We start from the raw sequence: 6,077 nt of genomic DNA on the forward strand, positions 1-6,077 counted from the left end.
CCAGGACCCTGGTGCTACATAAAACAACATTACAACATATAGCTACCAAAACAAAACAACAAACAGAGCTAAGGACTCAAACTAAGCACAGAAACTTGTCCTAGCTACATAAAGTTAGCAAATATTCAACTATTAAAAAGAGAACTGCTGAAATTGTTAAATTGTCATGTTTCCATGTACCTTTTATTTATTTATGTAAGATTTTCGTCTGAAAAGATCATTTAATATGTGATAACTAGCACAATTTGCAGTCCACTATCTGAAAGACTAACACTAGATAGTTTTCTAATGAATTGATCAGAAGTAAGATAATGTACGTCAGCAATATTTAACATGAATGCAGATTTGACTGCTGATTACATTGGCTGCTTGTACTGATGCTAGACTAACCTGGCATTAGCAAAGAAAACTACTAACTAACTTAGGTAACGTAGTGTTTTAAAGCCAGTTAACATTAGAAAATTAAAATTAAAAAGCTAAATTTACCCCATCAAGCTTTTTCAAATTAGATATCCATCCATCCATTGTCTATACCCGCTTTATTCCTAATTAGGGTCACAGGGATCTGCTGGAGCCTATCCCCAGCACACATTGGGCGAAAAGAAGGGGTACACCCTGGACAGGTCACCAGTCCATCACAGAGCCACACATATAGACAGACAACCACACACACTCACACCTATGGGCAATATAGAATTATCAATCAACATGTTTTTGGACTGTGGTAGGAAACCGGCGTAAACCCACGCAGGTATGGGGAGAACATGCAAACTCCACACAGAAAGTCCCCTGCCGGTTCGAACCTGGGATTCAAACCCAGGACCTTCTTGCTGTGAGGCAACAGCGCCAGCCACTAAGCCTCTCAAATTAGATATAGTTCATGCATTTACATTACACATTTACATTTCTGGCATTTGGCAGACACCCTTATCTGAGCAGATGAGGGTTAAGGGCCTTGCTCAGGGGCCCAGCATATGCAGCTTTGCAGCCCTGGGACTAAGCTACCACATCATGCCATCTAATGCACCTCATGTCCAAGCTTTGCTTACTACAGCATATTGAAATATTCTACTGAGGTAATGTCAGCAGTGCAGTCCGCTGGCTTTTTCATCTTTAGCCACAGAAAGCGTTAGTGTTAACTACATTATATAGCATGAGAAGGTCAGAGGGGCACAGTGGCTTAGTGTTTAGCACATTTACCTCACACCTCCAGGGCTGGGGGGATTGTTTAACACCCTTCCCTGTATGCACAGAGTTTGCATGATCTCCTCTGGGTAAACCGGTTTCCTCCCCCAGTCCAAAGACACACAGTGGAGGCTGATTGGCATCACTAAATAATCTGTAGTGTATGTTTGTGTATGATTGTGCCCTGGTGTCTCTCGTGAGCTTGTGTGGGGAAAAACGGTACAGAAAATGGATGTCGATGAACTTCAAACTGAAATGTTTGAATGCTAAACTTAAGGTTTGAGAACCTTTTTTATTAATTGGAAATGTAATAAAGTAAAAGTGCAAGTATTCAATTTCAATAACACCCAAGCAATATATAACTAATTAAGTGTTTTCTACCTTAAATATCTATCACTCCATAGAAAGAAAATCACAGTTACATACATGACTGGAGTTTTCTGAGGAAATAAAAAATGTGGTAACTTCTACCACATTCTCTTGCATTATTTTTGCATTATTGTGGTGGCTGGAATCATTTCCTGTGTTTCACATATCCAAATTTCATAACCCAAGTGCGTTTACATCACTTCGTCTCTCTATTTCAGCAAGTCAGTTACTTTTTTTTGTTGAATTTGCTGAGACATCACTTGCAGGAAGGGCGCGCCTCTTTATTTTAGACTGATAACACGCCTTTATTTGGACAGCTGCAGTAAAGAATAATAATAATAATAAGGCAAGTTTGCATTATGCTGTATGTTCTATCTAGTAGTACTCTGTAAATATTTATATTTCTCATTGAGTGTTAGCTATGGTTCCTTGTAATAGACTGGTGTTCAGAGCAGAGTGTATTCCCACCTCACTCCAAGATGTTTACCTCGTCTTACTGCGGTATCACAGTCCTAAACTCAAATCTGAAATAGTCTCAGCCTCAGGCATCACTCCATGAACCAAATGTCTGATGCATATGACACATAAAATTGGAAGCACTTTCGAAGTTCTCATCTAATTGGCTGGAAGGTTTCTGGTATACTTGTGAAAGCTGTCGTGATGCTCTACTTCCTTCATGGAAGAAGAAAGCTGTCATGCTTACAGCTGTGACAATAAGAGCTTATGAGGATCAGATAAACAATGGATTTTCCAAATGATGTGAAGTTCACGGACTCATTGCATTGCACGACTTTATTAAATGAACAGTCTATGGCTGCAAATTTTTACATCCTAAACATGACCCTGAACAAAACAAACTGTTACTGGTTGCTTTACATGTCACTCAGATGTCCTCTTGGGCGGCCCTGGGAAAATAAAAGCTTCTATAGAGTCCAGACCATCTGCCATCAGTCTGAAGCTCTGGCTACTTGAGACCTAGTCTGAAACTACCGAACACATAAAGTACACATACAGGCATGATTTGAGCAGCCATTTTGCTTTAACAAACTCAAGAAAATATAAGGAATTGCATGGTTTGTGGCCAAGAAATTCATGATTTCTACCACTAACACCAGAGACAAAGGCTTCCTGATATTTATGAAAGATGAGCAAATATAGAGTAACCATTTTAAATTCCCAGAACAGCAGCTGATATGTGAGAGACTTTCATGGGAGTCCCATTCTGGTCCGGCTTCACCTCACCAAAACAAAAGATCTGTTACTACACTGGGGACTTCAGTATAAACAAATGAAGTATTTTATCACCACAGATCTAATGAGTCAGGACGCCGCTGGCTTTCAGTGAGAGACTTGTGCTTCTCCCTCTGTTGGATAACATTAAATAAAAATTTTACTGGTTGAAGTTAACAGCTTCAGATTGTAGATTATTCTGAACAAGTACTTGGGGCATCTCAGAGAGCAGAAATGGGTTTGATATCACCCTTTACTTTGACGAATGAAGCATTTGTGTGTGTGTGTGTGTGTGTTCCTGTGAATATATTGCCCCTAGTGGCTAGGTAACACCAGCAATTCCCATCACTGTGCAGAAATGCTTCATCTGAAATATTTTTGGGTCCATATTAAGTTTATCATTTTGTACACATCCACATACATCATCATCAACCATTTTCTTTTCCATGTACTTGAAAGACTTGAAACACTTTTACTCTAGTTAAAATGAAATCTGGTAAAAAATAAAAAAAGTACTTTTCTTGTTTTTTCAGCACCCCGAGGTCTGAAGCTATGGATCTTTCCTGGATGCCTCCTAGAAAGTGTCTATTTTTTGCAGTGTTAGCGCATGTAAAGCTTATAAAAGCTTATTCACCTCCACTTTTACAGCTACAGGTTATTGGTACTATTCTACTACACTTATATTTATTTATTTATGCAATATCTTGGACTGAAATTGCTTTACAGCAATAAAAGGGGACAATAACATATAGTTATTGTGGCAACAAGCTAGCCAGGAGACAATAGCAAATAGCTTAGCACCAAGCTAGCCATCAGACAATAGCAAATAGCTTAGCAACAAGCTAGCCAGCAGACAATAGCAAGTAGCTTAGCAATAAGCTGGCTTGCAGTTAGTGATGACTCAACTATTGCTGTTTGCTTTCTCAATACAGTAATAAAGTGAATGCTAAAGCTATAGATTTTACGCTGATCTGAACTTTATATCAGATTTAAACTGATGTAAATTTAGAGAAAGGGGCCGTTACTGTGTTAACAGCAGGAGAGGCCATGTTGATTTGACGTCACTCTGTAAATGGGGAAACGAATGGTAGCTAAGTAAACTAGCTCAAGTTGAAGAGTTAAAATTGCAACTTGAGAGGTCATTTTCAGTAGAGAGGACATTCTCAGTACATCTTTTATATAACCACAACCATCATCTTTACACATACTTGTAAGATGTTCTGAATTTCCCCCTCACAAATCTGTACATCACAAACTTTTTCAGCAACTCTGCATGCCCTTCATGGTTTTCTACTGGAAACGAGAAAGCAGGGATGCTTCCATCAGGTGAGGAGGAGAGACCCTGCCCTTAGTGGAGGAGTAAAAGATCTCTTATTCATGAGATCTGATTCAGCAGAAGCTTGGAGTAACGCTGCTCATCTGAATCAAAAACAGCCGGGTGAGGTGTTTTGGGATTACAGAAATTCCCTCCAGGTTGGTTTTCTGCTAGAGCTGTATCAGGAGGGAAACCTTGGGAAAGACCCAGGACCTGCTGAAGAGAATAACAAGAGCTTTTCACTGATCATCCTGCTCAAAAGTTTACACCCCCCTGGCTCGTAATGTATCATGTTGCCTTCTTGAGCATCTCAGTGAATGTTTTCATCTTAGTCCCTCAGTTATCCTTGGTGTGAAAAGCTGAATCTGAAAATCAAATAGCTGGTAATGGATAGGAGTCAAATATGCAGACGATGCTGGAAAAACAAAGAATGTGTAATATCTGATGGATTTTTCTGAAGGAACGTGGGCAGTTTAACGGTTCAGGACTTGTGAAGAACTATGACACAACTTAAAACCAGTGGTTGATCAACCAGGTAACAACACACAGTATTAGGAACTGGTTCATTTGTGTAAAATCAGTTATTATTTTGTTTTGTGGGCTGTATTTAACCATGTGTTGGGAATATCTTGGGATACACTTCCATCTTACACACACTTACATCTCCCCTAGCAGGAGCTGGAATCTGTGGTTAGGTATGGAGAAGTCTGGGCTGAACATCTCAGCCTGTTGCCACTGTGACCTCCGAACAGGAAAAGCAGAAGAAAAATGAATAAATGCTAAAAATGTATTTACAATAACATTTATGCACAGAAAATTCCAACAGAAACAACATATTTATTAGAACAGTGCACTAGCTATGGACGTCTCCGATTGTATTTCAGGCTTGTCAGTGATTCATTCCCTTGAAATATCGAAGGATTTAGCAATTGTCAACAACACATCGCAATGTTGTGAAAAGGAACTGAGTTTTGGATTATGAATGTTTACACTGGGTCCTCCCACAGCTGCTCGAAAAGCAGACTTTAATTTGAAAAAGGATTACAGCCTGCAGGTTGCTATGGGAAGTGCGTAAACAGTAAACATGACTAATTTCCCCAGCTTGTTGATTGATTATTATCAGCAAGATGAAAATGTGCACTGTCGGTATAAACACAAATGGATAGCACAAATGTGATCCTCAGGCTAATGAACACCGAACACGAGTGCGAGTGTCAGATAAAAAGACTGATGATTAGTATTTGTAAGCTTGTTATAGTGATTTCAGAGCATGCTGTGCATTTCTGTCACGGTGATATCTGTGCACCAGTTTAAACCTGTTCTCTTCTGCACACACATATACTATAAATCACTTCATAATACAGAAATCAGTAGTGAAGTGAAATGCAATAACAGAATTGGTTAGTAAATCATGCTCTCTCTCTCTCTCTCTCTCTCTCTCTCTCTCTCTCTCTCTGCTTTCTCTTCTGGATGCTATAAATATTCCCCATCCAGGAGTTTCCCTACAGTCCTTTAGGAAGCTTCTCCATCTTGGCTGTTTTTTGTGGAACCCTTTTGGCAGTTCTCTGGCCCATGAAGGATGGGGTGAACTGAGATGTTTGAGCTTCTACGTGGTCACCCAGCTGTGTTTGCGGAGGTTATGAAAGAACGAACAAGATGGAAAATGTGAGAAGAATCGCTCCTGATTGTTTTGTCTGGTGACACTGAACAACTGGCAAAAGCAGTCTGCCAAAAACGTGACCTTATGTGTTTACTATGAGCTGAACTTGATGAGGTTTGATGTGTAATTCGCTTCTAGTTTCTGGCTCTGGGTGTATTTTTTAGACATTATTTTGCAAAGAATTCAGGTTTATCAAATTTGCTGTCTTCTTTTACTAGTATGCAATGCGATAGTGTTTACTATGGCCACGGTGCTGAACTTTCCCTTTAAGCATCAACTTATCAAAGATGTCAGAATAAGTCCACCTAGGCTTTAAAT

This window comes from Hemibagrus wyckioides, linkage group LG10 (assembly GCF_019097595.1).
Source record: "Hemibagrus wyckioides isolate EC202008001 linkage group LG10, SWU_Hwy_1.0, whole genome shotgun sequence".
NCBI lineage: Eukaryota > Metazoa > Chordata > Actinopteri > Siluriformes > Bagridae > Hemibagrus > Hemibagrus wyckioides.